The sequence below is a fragment of the Triticum dicoccoides genome, chromosome 6B (genome assembly GCF_002162155.2).
Source record: "Triticum dicoccoides isolate Atlit2015 ecotype Zavitan chromosome 6B, WEW_v2.0, whole genome shotgun sequence".
Classification (NCBI taxonomy): Eukaryota; Viridiplantae; Streptophyta; class Magnoliopsida; order Poales; family Poaceae; genus Triticum; species Triticum dicoccoides.
Genome location: NC_041391.1, coordinates 720,432,858 through 720,453,154, shown reverse-complemented (window position 1 = coordinate 720,453,154; position 20,297 = coordinate 720,432,858). Strand labels below are relative to the sequence as shown.

At 45.4% G+C, this 20,297-nt stretch overlaps 1 pseudogene; it reads right to left on the bottom strand.

Moving 5' to 3' along the window:
- Window positions 1-196: 196 nt before the first annotated feature.
- LOC119324721 lies at window positions 197-4,279 on the bottom strand (annotated as a pseudogene).
- Window positions 4,280-20,297: the final 16,018 nt, after the last annotated feature.

The following is a 20,297-nucleotide window of genomic DNA, read 5'->3' as shown; positions in this document are numbered from 1 at the left end:
AGAGAGAGAGAGAGAGAGAGAGATGTTTTTAGCTGTAGTGAACTTGTTTCATGTCAAAAATCATGGACATGATCACCTGCATTGAACCCGTTTCATTTCAGAATGCATAATTAAAGAAATGACAGGAACGTCCAGAAACACTATTTTATCACATTACAACGAGAAACATTTTGACATGTGTTGCATGTATCTAATTTCCTCTTTAGCTTTTCAATGGAAGAAAAAGGGCTCGGCAAGGCGCGTGTTTGCTTCTTCTCGGAAAGGAAATGTGCCCTGATGTACAATGCTAGGGGAGACATGTGGGTAAGGAGGTCATGTACCAATCTGCAGAAAAAAGGAGGTCATCTCCCGGACATGAGGTTCATTAAACCCAGGTTTTTCATATCCCAAAACTCATGGAAGAGAGTGTCATGAGCGCTACGACCACAGACCTCATCGTCGGCCTCAGCTTGGGGTCCTCTTCTGTGCATACTTTCGCCAGCTGTGTCATCTGCGTTCAGAAGGCATCATATGTTACTATGCAATCGAACAGTGCAAGCTAGGGCTTTGGCATGTTTTCTTAACCATGAGAATGGCGTCGATGGGATAGTCATCTCCCAGCTTCGGATCGATGAGCTTCTTGAGACCTTCTTCCGGATCCGGTGCAGTGAGAGTCTCCTCAAACTACAGATTTCAGAATGGTAAAAAGTGATCAAACAGCCAAAGAAGGAACTTCAGCAAAATAACCCAAAAGCGGCCATCCTAGCGGTTTTATGAAGCACTGAGAGCAGAAAGTATCTACTCCCTCCGTCCTTTAAAGAGTGTACTTTCAACTTTGTTGGAGGGTCAAACTATTTCAAAGTTTGACCGAGTTTGTGCAAAAATATACAATGTTTGTGAAATCAAATAGGTATATGATGAAAGTATATTTTATCACGAACCTAATGCTACTAATTTGATGGCATAAATGTTGATGTATTATTATATAAACACGGTCAAATATAAAAAAGTTTGACTTTTTCAAGAAAGTTGGAAGAACACTCTTTAAAGGACGGAGGGAGTAGTTACTAGCTCAGAAGCACAATTACCAGATAAACCAACACCTTTGAACCACTAGCAGATCCATCAGTTGATTGGACAATGGCATCTTTGGCTGAGATAAGTTCGTACAAGACAACGCCAAAGGCATACACATCAACCTTACGAGAAACTTCACCATATTGAAAGTATCTGCCAACACCATTTCCCATCATTGTCAGCATTCATAAAAAATTAGCAAGGACACTGCATTTAGCGGAATGACAAAAGTAGATGTTTACTCATAAAAAAAGAGGTAGAAGTTCAGGAAACCTACTCTGGAGGCATGTAACCGAATGTACCAACAACACGTGTTTGCAAAGATGCACCACCAACTTCTGTAAGCTTTGCCAGACCAAGATCTGCAACCTGGAAGATACATAAACAACATTACTTCATGAATGTACATATAGAACACATGGAATAATGGATATTACATATAAAACACACGGATGAATTCTCCTTGAACCATTCCTACCTTTGCACGTGTGTTCTTGTCTATCAAGATGTTTGCGGATTTGATGTCCCGATGTATGTAGACTGGAACGGTATGCTCATGAATGTACTCAAGACCTCTTGCTGAATCTAGCGCAATCCGAACTCTTTCAGCCCAAGAAAGAGGCTCGTAACCTATACAAATGTGCCAAGAGATTAATTTGCCAGAAGCAACAGAGCAGAAAAAAGGCACATTCGGTATTTCGAGAGGCAGAGTATACCAGTTCCACGCAAATGTTGGCTTAAGTTGCCATTCTCGACAAATTCATAAACAAGGAACAAAGAACTCTCCGTGCAATAACCAATAAAGCGCACCTGCATGACATCGAACATTGAAATGGCGAATTTAACTCGCGAAAGATTTATGAGATCATCCCCATGGAAAATCCATATTATCGTCCCATTAAAAAGCAGTGTCATTTAAGTGAACAAATAGAAGATCTACGAACCAGATTTAGATGGTGAACATGTGTCAAAGCCTTTAACTCTGCAAGAAACTCTTGAGTAGCCTTCATGTCCATTTTCTTTATGGCGGCTTTCTGGACAGTGGACAACACAAGAGAAACAAAGCAAGTCATTCGATGAAGAACATATCATGATGTTGCATGATTGCAATCATGGACCTTCACAGAGTTATGTTATTCCACCATTGTTCAAGCCCCTAGTTAAGTACACATGTTTTTGGCATGTGGGTTTCTGAAATGCAACTGAATTATTAGTTTTTGTACTAACCTCGCCTACAAGCTCAGCATAATAGACAGCACCAAAACCACCTTGTCCAATTTTACGAGTTATGTTGAAGCCTTCTGTAGCATTAAAAAGTTCTTGGTATGTGAACTCGACTGGTTTGTCAACTGTAATACCAGCAGCTAATGATGCTATGCCAGCTTGAGTTGACGATGCTGTCACCTTTTGCATTAATATTGTACTGGCTGGAACAAAAAGAATAATAGTTCAGAAATAAGAAGGCACATTCTGTTGTAATTAATATCAGTCAAGGCTTGTTCAAGGAAGCACAAAAGAAGGGAAAATTGGAAGCATAATTCAAGGTTATCTAACTTCCTCTATCTTTCCAAAAGTACACTTATTGGTAAGTCCCCCAAACTATTACTCATAATCATAACTCATATCATACTCTATTTACTCCACAATATTTCTAGGCACAGAAAGATCAGTATAGTTGCTCATAGGATAAGCAAGCATGGCTTCAAACCACCCTAATCCACGCATATCCTTCTAGCAGAAAATCGTTGAGAAGAACGAAGTTAAGATATTAACTTGAAGTGGTGAAATTAGGACATGCATATGCTAGTCTAAATTACAGGACTAACTCTCAGTTGCAAGGTTAGAGATCCATACAAAAATTATTGTTACCTAGCCGGGTAGATTCTTTAGAAGATGGAAGAAGTGCATTCTGTTGCGCCTTTCTTTGCCTATAAAACAAGAATAACAAGATACCCAAGACTGGTGCAACTACACCAGCCACAACACTTCCTGCTATTGCTCCTGCTGAAACTTTTTTTCCTGTTCCTAAGAGTTGAATATGAATAAGCATCATAGTTCTCACGGTAGCCGGCAATAATATCCAGTGGTTCTTCCCAAAAAAAGCTTAACGGCGAGCAATAATTAGCTCGTGAGAGGACGCAGTCTGGCTATACTGCACAAGATGAAGGATCGATACTTATCAGCTCAACTGCATGAGAATAAACATAACATGCATGACCAAGAAAATTAAGTGGATAAGAGGATAAGCTCAAATAACAACTCTTACCCTGCCGGTGATTTAATAGGAAGGTAACTTCCATCGGGATCTGGGAAACCAAATAAGCAGAGTAACAACTTTTAGGAAGATGTGATCAATTCTCCGCGACATATAAATTAATGATGCATCAAGTCAACTTAAGCCTTGAAATTCCACGAGACCACTGTATAGGCATCTTTATCCAAGTTAATATAATATGGATGCAGAAATGGCATGACGCAACCCACGGAATCAATACTACGTGGCAAAGTGGATGGAAGCCTCACATACCTTGGGCAGGGATGTACACGAGGCCGCTCCCGGTGACACCGTCCATGCCGGGATTATACCTCCTGAGTTGGTCCAACTGCTCCGGCGACGAGAAGTCGCGAGTTGCGGCGACGGAGGCGAGCGTCTCCCAGTCTCTGAGCGGGAATGTGCGGAAGAGCCCGTAATCTGTGGAGATCCCGGCGTCGCCGCAGGAGCAGTTGACGGTGACGTTGACGACGACGACGTCGGGGCTGTTTGTTGGTCGGGTAGGTATTGGTGGCCTGCAGCCAGCCGGCGGTGGTGAGGTTGTTGTACTTGCGGGCGATGCTGATGTAGGTATCTTCGGGGGCGACTACGTAGGGGATGGAGGCGGCGAGGTAGGTGGAGGCCGGGTCGGAGGGCAGCGCTAGGCACTCGCAGGGGAAGGGGACGTCGAGGCGATCCCCAGCGGTGACGTAGTCGAGCCTGGGGAGCCCGCGGTTATACTTGGCAAGCGCTCGGTAGTCGGAGAAGCCGAAGAGCGAAGCGATGAAGGTGATGTTCATGTCCTTCGCGACGTAGTAGGAGCCCAGCGCGAGGTCGCAGCCCACGCTGCAGCCGTCCCTGGCCGCGGCGGCCGTGTTCGGGGCTAGGAGGAAGAGCAGAACCAGGAATGTTAGGAGAAGAGGCGGCGGAGCTTCCATGGCGCGGGTAGGAGATGAGGAGGAGCAGCAGGCTGATGCGTTGGGAGGCTAGGTGGGCGAGGAAGGTTTACAGCCAGTTGGACGTGGTGGAAGGAGATTTTTAGTGAACGCATGTCGTTGTTGGAAGGTCAGATATGCTGTTTTTTTCTTTTCTTTTCAACAAAGGCGGTTCGTCCCTAGTTGGTGATGGACTGATGGTGACACTCCTACCTTCTGGGAAGATTCATGCATCCCTCTCAGTCAGCAATATCCTTCCAACACGGCACAAGTGCTGGCAGGGACACCATTGATCATTGACTTTTGATGGACTTTCGGGTGGCCTGCTTTGTTGAAAATAAGCCATGCCTATGCAGTTGTCACGGCGTCGGCACGCGAGGTCTGGTCCGTGCAGGGCGTGGGCGTGCGTACGTACAGCGTGCGGAGGCGCCGCGAGACCACCTTCACAGGTGCTGCGTGCGTGGGCAGCCGAGGGCCTGGTTATTAGCTAGTGGATGCATGTAGCTAGTAAGTTGGTTAGTGGATTGGTCATCTAGTAGTGCATGCGTGGGTTAGTTAGGACCAACTCATGGCCTCGTGGTCCCATTCGGATGGACCAACGAGGTTTCAACTAAACCAACTTATTGCATGACACTCTTCCGGTCACTCCGACAAACATCCCTTTGGGCTATGTCATAGATGGCCCCGATGTCAACTCGTCATATCGGCCGCGTTTGTGGCCGCCACCGTCATGGCCAAACTAAACTATCCCAAACAGGGACCTTGGGTGCTGTACAACTCGGGCACACAAGGTTATTGCCGCCTACTTGATGAGAATAGCGAGCACACATAACCTTCCCTAGTTGGAGGCACCGGCGAGAGGCATGACAATACAGGGAATTAGGGCCTCCCCATCGACGCATGTGTGGTTGCACTCGTGAGCTCGATTCGGTGGCACTATGACTTAGCCAGCTGATTTTTCAAGCTCAATTAATGTCAGGCTTAACTTGAATGGATGAGCTGAGTCATAGCAAAATAACATGATGAAATAACAATACATATCATCATCATATTAGCATAAGCATGGATGGGCAACATAACCATTTAGCATATGAATCTTGACATCAACAAAAATAAATCATTTAATTTACTGGATGCAAATGAGCATGGCATAGTGATGATCATGAATCTCACATGTTTTTTCATAACCAAACAATAACTCTCCATATGAGCATATTATTATATCACTGGTATAGGAAATAATTACGAGAATTAAACATGATAATAATAGCATTACCAAAATAATCGTTTAAATAACTACATGCAAATAAACATGGCATAAGAATGAGCATGGATTCACATGCATATACATAGCACTAACAAGTGATAAACCATGGCTATCGCAATGCCATCATGCAACTGGTTGTTGTGGCTGTTGTGGCTTGCTTGGGCTTGATGGATTCACTAGGGAGAAGTCCGAGAAGCTCGCGGAAAATTTTGCCAGAAAAGTTTCTCTCTCGAAGGGGACTGAATAAGTGCAAGGGCAAAATGGTCAATTTTAGAATGTGACAATGATGACCCCACAAGTATAGGGGGTCAATCGTAGTCCTTTCAATAAGTAAGAGTGTCGAACCCAACGAGGAGCAGAAGGAAATGACAAGCAGTTTTCAGCAAGGTAATGTCTACAAACACTGAAATTATCGGTAACTTGTACTTTGATAACAAGATAATTTGTAACGGGCAACAAGTACCAACAGTAACAAAGGTGCAACAAGGTAGCCCAATCCTTTTTGTAGCAAAGGACAAGCCGGAACGTTCTCTTATAGCAAGTAAAGCGTTTTTGCAGACACGCGGGAATTTCATCTAGTCACTTTCATCATGTTTGTTTGATTCACGTTCGCTACTTTGATAATTCATATGTGGGTTGACTGGTGCTTGTGTGTTGTTCTTACTTGAACAAGCCCCCCACTTATGATTACGCCCCCTCGCAAGCATCCATAACTACGAAAGAAGAATTAAGATAAATCTAAACATAGCATGAAACCTATGGATCCAAATCAGCCCCTTACGAATAAGCGCATAAATAGGTGATACATGTCCAACGTATCTACTTTTCCAAATGTTTTCCTCTTGTTTTGAACTCCAATTTGCATGATTTGAATGAAACTAACCCCGGACTGACGTTGTTTTCAGCAGAACTATCATGGTGTTGTTTTTGTGCAGAAATAAAAGTTCTTGAAATGGAACGAAACTTTGCAAGGATTTTTTATATCAATAAATAGAATTTCTGGAGCCAAGAGCCACCTCCGGAGCCCGATTAGACTTGTTACTTGGGTTGCTGTGTGGGAGTGTGTTGTTTTGTGTTCAGGACTTGTTGAGTTGTGCCCTCAGCATTAACCCTCCGTACTTCTTTGTGCTTTGTGAGACTTGGTGTGTGTGTGTGTGTGTGTGTGTGTGTGTGTGTGTGTGCGTGTGTGTGTGTGTGTGAACCTTGTTGGATGTTTGGCTTGAGCGGTTTGTTTCATATATAAAGCGGGGTGAAAGCCTTTTTGGGTAAAGGCAGTGCATATGTATTGAGATGCTTAATATAAAGTAGATCTCAAGTTATGCCATCATACTTAACATAACCACCCGTGGAATCCATTAAAAAGCTTTTTTGATTGATTGAAGAATATCTCGCCCTAAAATGCATGCACTTGTTTCACGTAGGAGTAAGAGCAAGAGCAAGAGTTGTCATTTTGTTGGATCAAGGTAGGCAGGAAGGGCTTGGAGGGGAGCATCCAGAAGGTCTCCTTCTATTATCCGACTCACCGCATGAGAAGAGAAGGAGAAGGTTGTAGGTGGGAACAAGCTTGAAATAGAGAGTTCGTTGCCTGACGAGCCGCCGTTGATGTACTATATATCTTGATGTTTTGTTGTTGTTGTTGTTGTTGTTGTTGTTGTTGCTGCTGCTACTGCTACAAGGGTAAGACAGATGAAAATTTCGGGCCAATCAGTGACGCTTTAGTCTGTTTGGGTGTTGATGTGGCTGGCTGGCTATGAAACATATGTTTGATTGATCAAAGTGCTTCGAATAAGTTTTTTTTTTCTTCTTCTCTTGTTTTTTTTTTGCGAGAAAATTTCTGATCTATTCATCTTCAATCATGGAAGTACAACAAATACCAGAAATAATAAAAATTACATCCAGATCCATAGACCACCTAGCGACGACTACCAGCACTGAAGCGAGCCGAAGGCGCGCCGCCATCAACGCCCCTCCATCGCCGGAGTCGGTCACAACTTGTTGTAGTAGACAGTCGGGAAGTCGTCGTGCTAAGGCCCCGTAGGACCAGCGCACCAGAACAGCAACCGCCGCAGATGAAGAATAACGTAGATCAGAAAGATCCAATCTGAAGACACGCGAACGTAGACGAACAACGACGAGATCCGAACAAATCCACCAAAGATAGATCCGCCGGAGACACACCTCCACACGCCCACCAACGGTGCTAGACGCATCGCCGGAACACGGACTAGGCGGGGAGACCTTTATTCCATCTTCAGGAGCCGCCGCCGTCTCGTCTTCCTGATCAGGACACAAACCCTAGCAAAACTGAAAGAAACGACTAAAAACGGAGCCCTCCAGCCGGTCCTTGCCGAGATCCACCGCGCCCCCATGGCCCTAGGGCCACCGGAGAGGAGGCGGACCTGCGGCGGCGGCGGCGGGAGGCAGAAACCCTAACTTTTTTGTGGAGGAAGGAGGATGCGGCGGCTAGCCTCTCTTGTTTGCTCATGCGGATGCGTTGCAAACCTTCACCAATGTTATGTTACTAGCTTGCTTGTAAAATACTCGAGTTGTCTTGTAGGCGAGGGCACATAGCTAGAGACAAGGATGAAAAGTCCCTTGCTATCCCTGCCTTGTGGTCCAAGTCCAAGGATTTTTAGATTTTGCATATATGTTTGACTTGTTTTCATCATATTCCTCAGTTACGCCACTGAAAAACAATTCTGGCCAGCGATACTCCCATGATATCCCTTGTGAATCAATAAAATGGTATGGCCGACGATTTTTTCTTTCTTTTGTCAAGTTCTCAAACAACAGTAGGTTGCGTATTCTCTAACCAGCTTAGCTAGCTAGCGACCCAAAGCATACAGCGATGCATGGCATCGGCATGGCCTTTTTTTTTTCTTTTTTTTGCACGATCAAAACATGATGACTGGGCGAGGCGCAACAAGAAACCAAATCCGGCTAACCTGCCGCTGCGTGGACAAAGAAAAAGCCAATGCTCAACTGAGCACACAAGTTGATTGTGGCACTCGCGCAGATTTCAGTCATATGAGCCAAGAATGCCTAGGAAAGTGCCAAAAAACAGTCGAGATTTAGGTAAAAAAATTGGTAAACTTTTCAAATCTGAGAATTCTCCCATCTAGATTACAATCCACTGATTGAGGCGAGAATTAGGCGGCTTGCCCGGCTTTGGGCCGGTTTCTAGGACAGACGCCTTGTGCGCCTGTTTGCTCTTCTTGGTAGTATTTTTAAGCCAGCAGGCTTGGGCCACCAGGTGGGTTTCTTGGGCCATGGGAGACGGTATTTTTTTTGGCGTCGGCTATAATTTCGTATTCTAGTGTTACAAGATCCGCATGCATGCATAGGTGTAGTATACAAGAAAGAGAGAGAAGGATGGAACGCATTGCGGTCCGCAATAGTTATGTTTGGCAGAGAAAGACTGTTGCATTCCATCCTTCTCTCTCTTTCTTGACTAGTGTGGTCCGCAATAGTCATGTTTCTGATAATTCGCCCATGGCCATAGCAATCTTTTGTTGCAAAAATGCTACATGTACGCATTTTTTACGTAAATCGGTTATGAAAATCATCATCGTTCCAAATCTCAACTACCCCCCCTCCGAATTTCAAGGGTGGGGCCCTGTGCAATCCAATCAAACAACCACACATTATCATTCACGTAAACTTTCGTATCTGCTTTATGTAAGTGTAGGAAAGCTCTGATTGTTGGCTATTGGGGTAAATAACCACGTACGTAGAGGCACGCAGCTTTGGCTTGCCCCTGTTTACCTTAATATCTTCTTTTGTTCTTCACTACCTTGTGAGTTGTTCTTCCTATTAATGTCACAAGGCACTCATTATATTTTTTTGTCGAATGCTCATCTTGTTAATTACACTATGTTGTCAAATAGCTCCCCGCCCCGGACTAATTTTAGCAGGTATAATTTTGTACTAAACTTTTATACTTATTTAAAATAATTATACCGACTACAATTTTAGTACGTATAATTTTATATTTTACTTAATTGTTCTATCCATGCAATTATGGCACATCAACAGATCAATCATGTCAGTCATAAGTAACATATTTTATTTTTATGTCTTATCATGGGCGGTGTATGTGTTGGACGCTTGCAACATACTTATATATATAGTTAGTGTTCCACATTTTTTTAAATACAAAACGAACATATTTTGTATATGCAAAAGCTTACCCCGGGAACTTATATAATCCCAAGCGAGAACTTATATAGTTAATATTATTTGTCCAAAAGATTTTCTTTTCTAGACATGATTATGTTACATATTTCACATGCCAACCGTTTTAAAATATGAATCAAAAACAATCTTACATTGGCCTTTTCAGTGGTTTTAGTGTTTTTTATAGCACCCATTTATTTATACATTACTTCAACAAAGTTTACCCGGCGGCATATGGGATATCATGTAGTGTATTATAGTGAGTTTGTATGTGTCATTAAATATCTAAAAATAGTTGGTAGAGTGTTTCAGAGCACACTTATAAAATAATTTGGTAAAGGATTCTAGAGTATAAGGTTTGGTTTAGTTCACATACCCATATTCCCAACTTGGTCACATTTTTTGCAACTACACATGGTCAATTTTTGTTATCACTACAACAACTACAAAAATGTCAACCTTCTTAGAAAAATGTCCCCAATATAGTGTTCTTTATTTTTTGTGAAATGTTGCAACATTTCACGCCACAACCGAACGTATTCTAAGATTACCAAATTAATATAAGTGCAATAAAATACATAACTATAGAGTATACTAGGTTCTACTAGTAGCTTATATATACTTACAATACCATCTTCGTTCTCTCTTGTTGGTGTGCCCTTTTCTTGTTCAAATTCCCGTTATTATAAAATATCAACCGAGGTGAGGTGTGGCAATTATTATGCATTGTCTTTTGGTGATCATCTTTGTCGACCTCATCATTGTTGTTGGTCTTGACTAGCCAGTCAGCCTCTATCTTTATTTTTATTCCAATAGTCTTGCTTCTACTTTATCGCGCAGGTATATAGTTTTTCGCCAAAGGGAAATATTAATATCACGAACATATCAATTATACCCGGCCTCTGTACCAACAAGATGTCCAAAGACATCCAGGATACACACAACCAAAAAATAAAATAAAACAAACAAACAAAAAAGACCCCGCCATGGTGATCAATCATTAGTATTAGTAGCACACTAATCACTAACGAAGACAACACACAGATTACAAAAAAGGTTCTCCAAAAACAACGCCTTCAAGAAGGAAACAATGCACAAGTGTTTTCATTGTCCGATCGAAGATCTTGGGTTTTCACCTTGGGGAAATTCAAGTTCACCCAAAAACAATGCCTTCAACAAGGTCATTGCCAGGTACAACCAATAAACGTCAGACCTTGGGTTTTCACTCTGGGAATCGAGACTCGATACTCGAGAAGCACCACCAAAAATATAGTCCTCCAGTGCTGCCGCCCCCACTGCGAGGCCGCTATTGCAAGACACTAAACACCTGGCACACAGTCTTCATCATTTCCAAGACACCTTTCCACCAAGATTCAAGACCTCCAATCGCAACCGCCACGACTTTCTCCACCTTTATCAATGCCTTGGGAATCTTAACTTAGACATGTCCCATGACACCAATAAGAAATCAAACCTTTGTGCCGCACCCTCTTGAGGCCGTGTTGGCTGATTATATGAGCGCATGCGACCGGAACCTTTCCGATCTACATATCTAGGGGCGACATACGCCAATCCGTATAGATCTCTGACGGGAAGGCTGGAACTTGTCAGCTACTAGATCCAAGATGTCAAAATCTGGCAGAAAGACGACTTGGTGGAAGAAGAGCGCTACGGCCAAATCACTACGCGATCTCAACCGGTCTTGTGATTTTCGTGAACTTAAGGGCTGCATCAGCAGCCACTAGGATGGTTGCCTAAGAAATTGTTAATCATCCATCACAAAGTCATTGTGTGAAAACATGGAACTTCGCATTTGTAACAAGATAATATCTTCACCAACACGTCCCAATCAATATGTAGTTTGCCATGAAAATGAAGCATATAGGAGGGGCCAATTTTCTGGAAGCATTTTACTGACGACTGCGGTAATCTTGATACCCCATATACATTCGTTTCTGAAGCCATCCATGTGGTTTTTTCGGAGTACTCCTTTTCCCCCTTGGTCCGGTACGTCCAAGTTGAGAACTGTTTTTCATCATCGAATTTGCTCGTCTCCTTCCGAAACGCTCTCCTCCCAAGAATCCATTCCAGCTTTGCCATCAACCTGAATTAGACGAAACATCACAAAGATTACACGGTCCAGTGAGGCAAAATATAGGGGACTAGGTGTAACTCAAAGTCCAAGTTGACATCTCAACGGAGAAGAACCATCACTGGATCTTGTAATTATTTATCAGCAAGAGGTATATGTATGCTGTATATATGTTTCTTACTCACGAGCTTGGAGAGATGCAACAATCTTTTTGTGAGATCGGGCGTTCGCCGGTTGCGTTTCTGAGAGGGGAATCGAGCTGCCGGAACAGCAGCCGGCGATCGCCACCGGAAGCGGAGGGAGGTCCATCCGTCCATGGTTCAGCGAAAGAAAGGTTTGGTCCCCCGGCCGTCTCTATGCAGAGATTCCTTTAGCCGCATTTGGTTTGGTTAGTGACCATATCATCTTGTGTTCATCGTGCCGTCTGATTATCATTTGACACTATCTTCTACCAAATGTTACGTTGTAACATCTTCACGGTATGATGAAGCTTTTGTTTTTTGTATTCCCTTTATTTTTCCTCGTCGGGGAATTCTAGTTTCCTGTTCTCTTCCCTTTGGCCCAATCGTTTCTTCTCCGTTAACATCACCTTCCTTTTCACTGATCGATAGCATGTAAGTGATTCCTTACAGTGAACACGTATATCTTGTGTGATGCTTAACTCAATCAAGTATTGGAATCGGTGTTTCATACCCGTTCTTGTATGGTACTGCTATCATATCTCTTGTAGTGTGCCCATGCTATGGTACTGCTATCATATCTCCTGTTAGTTTTACTTGTGTTTGCTCGGTTGTAAACCTGTGCTGGCCTAGTTTTGACTGTTACCTGTTGGTACAAGTAGAGCCTGCAGGGGCGGACCCAGATCAAAAACGTCCCGATGTACAGGTATGCACAGGTAGATAGCTGAAGAAATTGTCAACAATCACAAGTTATTGTCTGAAAACATGCAGAGAAGAGATTCCTTTAGCCGCGTTTGGTTTGGTTGGTGACCACGTACGTGTTTTCTACGTTTGATCCAAATGTCAAAAAAAAGATCTAAACCTAATGACAGAGTTATAAGCGGCAGAGGAAGCGATAGATCGAACGTTTGATTCCTCGATCCCCGGCGATGGAGGAGCTGATCAGCAGCGGGCTGGCGGGGATGGACATCTCCTTCTTCCGCGGCGGCGAGGGCGAGGGCGAGGCTGAGGGGGACGCCAGTGCCACCAGAAAGCAGAGGGAGGAGAAGATGAAGGATATGGGGAGGGTGAACCATGATGACGATATTAACAGCACACCTCCGCCATGTCCATGTCCACTGCCGCCGCCGCCAGAGACGACGACGCGGGAGGAGGAGGAGGAGGTTTACAGGGAGGAAGATCGGATCGCGAGGTACCGCGGGCTGTGGGAGAGCCGCTTTGCCGGAAAATTCGGCTCCTTCGACGACCAGAGTAATGCTATCCCACACCTCTCCCCTGTTTTGCATTACTTCCTAAGTTCATTCATTGTATTGTAAGCTAGGATGAACCATCCTCTTCCTCCCGGGTCGCACGCGCGTGCCACTCCGGAGGCCTTCCCAAACCCTAGCCCTCAGGACCTCAGATCCCCCTTCCCCCGGCCGCTGCCGCCGCCGGCACCGGCGATGGCGTCCGCGCCCGGCCAACGAAGGCGGCGGGCGCTGGCTGCGCCCTCTGGACGGCTCCCCTTCGCGCGGAGCGGGACGTCCCTGAGGCGGCCATGGTGGTGCGGGGCTCTCACGGCGGGGAACGCGGGAGTGCGACGGCACGCGCGGATCCAGGAGCGCAGCAGGGAGGCGGAGGTAGGTGGAGCACCGGCTCTGTTGGTGGCGGCGGCGTGAGCTCAGCCATGGCGGCGGCGCCGCCGAGAAGGCCCTGCCAGGAAGGGATCTTGGCGAGCAGCGGGTGGCCGGCCGGCCGCCGTGTGAGGAGCGCGCGGGGATGCCACGGGGGAGTTGGCGCCGGAGTGTGGCTGGAGGCACGGGTCATATCCATGCTTGTGGGAGTCCCCTGGTGATGGTGAAGGCCGACTTTGCTAGATCTGGCCCTTGCACGGCTTGGTGGGATGTTGCTGCTCCTTGTCTGTGATGTTGATGGTGGTGTGGGTCGCGTTCTCTCGGCAGTGAGGGTTGGAGAAGACCATGGTTGCACAGCCTCGACGACAATTTGCTGCGGTGGCAGCGGTGCGAGCCATCATGCATGGTACTGCCCAATACCTCGGAGGAGTGGAGTTGCGCGGCATTACGGATGAAAATCCAGTCCGGTTTTGGCCGGGCCGGCGACGATGGCACCCGTGGGTGTCATTCCCCTCCCCGGAGGCGTCGCCGAGTGTGTCGCCAAGTCCCTCGCTTGCTTGGTTTTGGCAGTTGTCTCCAGGCGAAAGCCTTGATTCGGCGTTGAATCGGCACGATGGCGGCATTCTCGAAGTCGTCTCTCTGTTGGGAGCATCGTGCCGGGAGACTTGGAGTTCCTACGTTCCGCTCCTCCGGTGTTCGCCGTTGCCCTGATCATTCTTCCCTGGCGCAATATACGATCGTCGCCGGTGATTCCAAGACGGTGCCTTTCTCAGGTCGGATCGAGTCCTGCCATCCTCTTGCCACCTCTCATGGGGGATGGTGCGTTGACAATGGAAGCTTGGAGGGAGCGGCTGTTCTTCGGAGGTGACCGACGTCGGTCGAGACGCGGCGAGGATTTCGGTTTTGGGGAGGCTTTTTGCGTTGTGGTTGTGTTGTTGTGGGTGGCTGTCCCTGGACTAGCCGGTTGTGGAGTTGTGCTACGCTCGTTGTTCGCAGCGAGTGGTAGTCATCTTGTATTTGGTATTCTGTTCTTCTATAAAGATATGGTACGCAATTTGCGTACTCTCGAAAAGCTAGGATGAACCATTGCAATTTCATTCATCCATGGGAATGCTATTAACATGTCTGTATGTTGCGTTACTGATAACAACAGCAAGCTCTAGTCACATAGCTTAATTTTGCTTCATGCAAGATTGCAGCTAGTCTTGGTCCCATGCGCTTCACGTCTGGACCCATCCCGAGCTATGCGAGACCTCATTGTACCATGCAGATCTTCAACATCCGAGTGGCCGACCTGGAAGACGGCCTCCAGTGGCCGCTGCATGTCCATGGCTTTGTCGCCGCTAGGGACACCTCGGATCACAATCGCAACTTCCTTTTCAACCGCACCAGGGAGAACTGCCAGGTCCTCACCCAACAGGCAAGCACCGCGTATCATTTGTTATCTGTTGTTTTATGTTAAAATATATTTCCTCTGATTCTTCATCTTCATCTGTTTGGACATTTGAATGGATTACTCGACTAGTTGGAGCATGGATTTGATATATTCACCATAGTTCTCGTCTTTGTTACATGATAGTCTGCCAACCATTTTGTTGACATGTGTTGCTTGCATTGCAGGATCCATACCTACTGCTGACAGGCCCGTCGCGCGCGATCGTGATCATCGACCCGATCACGATTGAGTTCCAGCTGAAGGTGAAGAGCAAGACGGACCTCGAAGAGGACGAGATGCTGGCCTTCGGGATCTTCAACTACCCCCAGACCTACCTTGCCACACATGTGATCCGCTCTGGTATCCTCTGCGACCGGTGCACGATTGAGCTTGCCTACGCGCCGCTTGACCCCTCGGTCGAGGCGACCATCATCGGTGTCCGGATCATCGACGGTGTGTGGCCAGAGGGTCTCCGTGGGCGCGTCGTCGCTGAGGTCACAACCGTGAGGGAAGGAGAGGTGCTGCTGCTCGACTCCCGGGACGGGACGATGCCGATCAGCCCTTCGACCGGCGCAGTCGAGCTCTCGAGGCGCGTCGTGTCGGTGGACCTCGATGGGGGGAAGCTGGTTGTCTCCATGGTGGCGTCCCCTCAGATCACTGACAAAGAAGACGGCGATGATGGTGGTGGCGCTGCCGTGGTTGTTGCAAGAGGCGAGGCCGTGTTCGCGCCGGAGAGGGCCGGCACGAGCAATGGCGCCTGCGATCTTGGCTTCTGCAAGGTGGAGGTTGTTGTTGCATGGTCCCTTGTTTCGAGCTTGTGGAATGAGCCGCGCGCCCTCGCGAAACTCATGGAGGAGAGGCCATGAATGAGTGTTCTTTGTGTCCCTGTGTAGTGATCAGCTCAGGCAAGCACTGGAACGGAGGTTATTCGATGTCTGTTTAGCCTTGTTTGAGAGTTGATATAGTCTGCTAGTTTATTCAGTCTGCTTAATTACTATATGTTGTGACTGGTGAAGTTCTTCTCTGTTTGACCGTCTCTTTTTTTCACTTACCTTTCTTCAAATATGAGTAAGTCTTGTGTTGACCTAATTTGGTTTGTTACCTGTTGGCTTGCAACAAGTAAAACCTGAAAGATGCAAGTGTTCCAGCAAAAACATACACATACAAATACAGTGATAAGTGCACATACAGGTAATTTGATCATGTCATTTCAGGTTTTGCAGTACAACATAACACCATGGCATATTGCAGGCTTCTACTTTCAGAACAGTAAGATAGGCCATACAGATGATAATCAAGAACTTCTAAGGAACAGAAAAACAGATATGCACCATCGGTGCAGCGAAGCATGAGACACAACTCAAATGTCGCCGGTCTAGTTCCCCTATATCGCCGCCATCAAGTATTTGCATTTTCACCGGGCTGCATATCTTGCCCATGACAATCCTAGAGATACCTACATATGCACTGTCTGCCTCATCATCTTCTCTGCATAGGCTTCAGCAGGTCTTTCAGAGTTCCCGGCCGCCTGGTTTCCTTGGCCTGCGGCTCCTCCATGCTGCAGCTGCAGCTGCAGCTGCTCGTGTTGAGGTTTGCGCCGCAGACGAGACACAGGCCCTTGCAAGTGCTGCTGCAGAAGGCATCCAGCGTGATCTCCAGGTGGATGATGTCCCGGAGGTTCTTCGAGATGTCAATCTCCTTCTCCCCGGCCGGGAAATGCAGGCGGTCGTCCCTATGTCTTCATCGTTCTCGTCCTCGTTGCCAGTAATCGAAGGGAATTTGGTCCTGTCTTCCTCGTACACAGTGCGAGGTCGATCACATCGGGTTCCTCCACCGGGTCCTCTGTCAGCAGGAGGGAGAAGTTTGCGAATATGCCTTCGGCAGCTGGCTCAGCACACCTGCATAAGGAAGCATAATAATTAATAATGGGCTTCAGAACCAACAACAAGACTGCTAAGTTGTACCCTCAAATCAGCCAAGTCAAAAAAAAATCAGGCCATAAACATAATTAGTTTTTTTTTAAATAAAAGGTAGAGATTGCTCTACCTTATATATTTCAAACAGGCCTGAGCCTGGAAGATGCAAAGTTTGTTACATGAACCAGGAGAAGTGCACCAAAGGTGCCAAGAAGAACAGAGGAGGAGGAGGGGATAGAGGGATAACAAAGAAACCAAAGCAGCTAATTAGCTATCAATAATGTGCACCCAGGTCATCAGATCATTTTTGTCCTGCTGTAGCATAGCCCTGTGCGCCCATAACCGGAGCAATTCGGCAGCATAAAACTTAACGTACGAGGCAGTTCACTGCTTGTTATTGAAGACACGATCATTCCGAGCATGCCATAAGGTGACGACGCAGGCAGCAAGAGCGACATTCCATTTCCTTTTGAAAGTCAGCTGACGAGCAGCTTGTTCAAAGAAGGACAGCAGGTCAGAAGAAGCACAAGCCAACGAGTCCAACTGCAACTTGCCCCAAAGATGTTCAGCCGACCGACATCTCAGAGCGAGATGAGTAATGGATTCGATGGCGGGGCAGATATCACAATCTGCATGCGAAGCGATCGCCGACCAGTTTTTCTTGACCATATTATCCTTGGTGTTTACGCGCCCATAGAAGGCCAGCCAGAGAAAAACTTTGTGCTTGTTTGGAATAAGCACGTCCCAAATCCACTGCTCAAAAACAGACCTCATACCCTGGAAAGTAAGCAGTCTGTAGAAGTAGCCTGTGGTGATACCCTTTCCATAGAGAGAAGAAACCCGTTGATCCTTGCGGGCAGCATTCAAGGTGACATTCGCGAGGATGCCATGCAGAAGTTGCAACTCTTGCGTTGCTATATGTGAAAGATTTGGGTGTAACTGAATGGCGCAGCCATCTGAGGACATATGTGACTGTACCGAACAAAGTTTATCCTTGGCAAAAGAGTATAACACTGGCAGCAAGAACATCAGTCGATCAGCCCCTAGCCACTGATCCCTGCCAGAAGAAGACCAAATCCCCTGCACCAACCGAGCAACAAGAAGAGTACATGACCAGCGGAATGCAGGTTTTGAGCCCTTTCCAGAAAGCTGTATCTCTTGTACTCTTGCCAGTGGGCAGTTTATTTTTGCAGTATTGCAAGGCCAAGCATTGATAGCATGGTATATCCGAGTACTGAACAACTTTGGCCACAAACTTACAGAGCATTGCCTGGTTGTGAGCCGATAAATCTGTGACCCCCAAACCTCCCGCATAAAGAGGCAGGACAACTCTGTCCCAAGCAACAATTAGGTCTCTATAATTAAGATGCCTGGAACTGAGGTGATGCATGTTCAATTTATGGAGTTATTCCAGCTATACAATCAAGACGCCCTCGACAAACAACTCATGACTTGATAATGTCATTAAGTATTACTTCTGTAATTAAGTCTCTATAGCTCAGCTCTTTCATTGCATGTATATATAATTATCCTCGCTATATTATGCAGATTGAAGATCGTCGAATGCAAAAAAAGCACAAATATATGAAATTGGGTTCATTAACCCAATTACCATAAATAAATGGTCGGTTAAAAATAGTCAAAGATACTGAGGACAACTTGCTACAATCGTTACTTCAAATCAAAACAAAGGGAAAATACTCTTTCCTTACAACTTCAAGTGAGTGTTACTGTCTTGTGCATATTCGGTTTCGCTTAGTCGAGGTTAATTATAGTAATGTAATTGATGAGTTATGCATTCATGCGCAGCTTTTACTTTATTCTGCTAGAGATTAAGCTTGAACGTGGAGTAGTAACTGTCTTAGACTCGAGACGAAAAGATCCTCAGGACTATGCGGACATGACTGCAATGCTCCCGGAGTAAGTTCAATTGATCATTATCGCACCATATCGGCAACTTTGTTCATTTCCCGATATCAATTAATTATTTTCTTTGTCTGGCAGGGTTTGGAAAGAGTTCACCGGAATAGCTCCGGGACTGCCAAGGAAGATGCGATTTACACAACCGAAAGTAAGTAGTAATAGCTAGTTCCACGCATCTCCCATTGATTCTAATTTCATCAATACCATTTATCATGCTTGATTATCAGTTTGATTGAACTCTAGTTCTCTTAAAGTGCTTGTGGCAGGAAGGTAGGAATAATTTATGTGGATATTATGTTTGCGAGTTCATCTACAACGCAACCTCTCAGCGGGGCTACTCTGACGAATAATATGAAGTATGTAAAAAATAATATTTACAATTTTATTTTATTACCATCATTTGTGTTGAGTTTCATTCATATATATGTATTGACCCCCTTCTTTAAATTAGATGTGGCAGATGCGGGATGAACTCCTACCACATGATCGCATACGAGCAATTCAAGAGGAATTGGCGGGATTCTTTCTTGACCACGTCATAAATGAGAAGGGAGAATACCATCTGGAAATTGAAATGGATTTTAGATGTTAGCCATTGTAAGAGATGTTATATTGTATATATGTAGTAGCGTCGGATCGATATACGAAAACTTGTTGTTCGACCAATCTCTCAGAGAAAGAGAGATCATTTCTCTCTGTATATGTTCACGACGATCTTGTGTAATTAATGGTTCCTTCATTTGCTTACTAGCTAGCATGTCGAGTTCTTTTTATATATATAGTAGCTAGCGTCAACCAAGCACGAAGAAAGAGATGTCACTTCTCTCTTTTAGCTAGCTAACACAATATGATCAAACCCCTAAATTAACCCTCCAAACCCCCTAATCCTGGTTCGTAAGCAAACCGGGACTAAAGGTTTTGGGCTTTAGTCCCCTCTAGAACCGGGACTGATGCCATGTTTTCTACCAGTGATTGATGCTTTTTCTGTCACTCCTGTTTCGGTGAGCAAAAAGCAAGAGAATGTTTTTGCTGCCCTTTCTTGCTCGTCATGGTTTGCTAGCTGTAGGAGTAGAGTAATTTAGTTTTTAGAAGTTTTTTAGTTGTTTGGATATTTTGCAGTGTAAAAGCATAACGAAATGATCAATGGGTTTTGATAATCTAAAAAGGAGCTGGTTCATGAGTGTACGGGAATGTATGAGCAGGCCAGGGGTCCATCCATGAAGCTATTGGATGCCCAGACCTTGACATCAGGCATTATTTGGTTGGAGCCAAAAAGTCGGAACTCAGCCCAGGGGACAACCTTTCATTTGGTTTCATATATACTAGAAGCTTACGCGCGCGATGCTGCGCCACCTTTTTATCATATCGATATAAAATGATTAGTTTTTGGTGTGCTTACTTCATGTGTTTCTTTCATGACGTATATCACTAAAAAAATTCAAAATTATATTCTC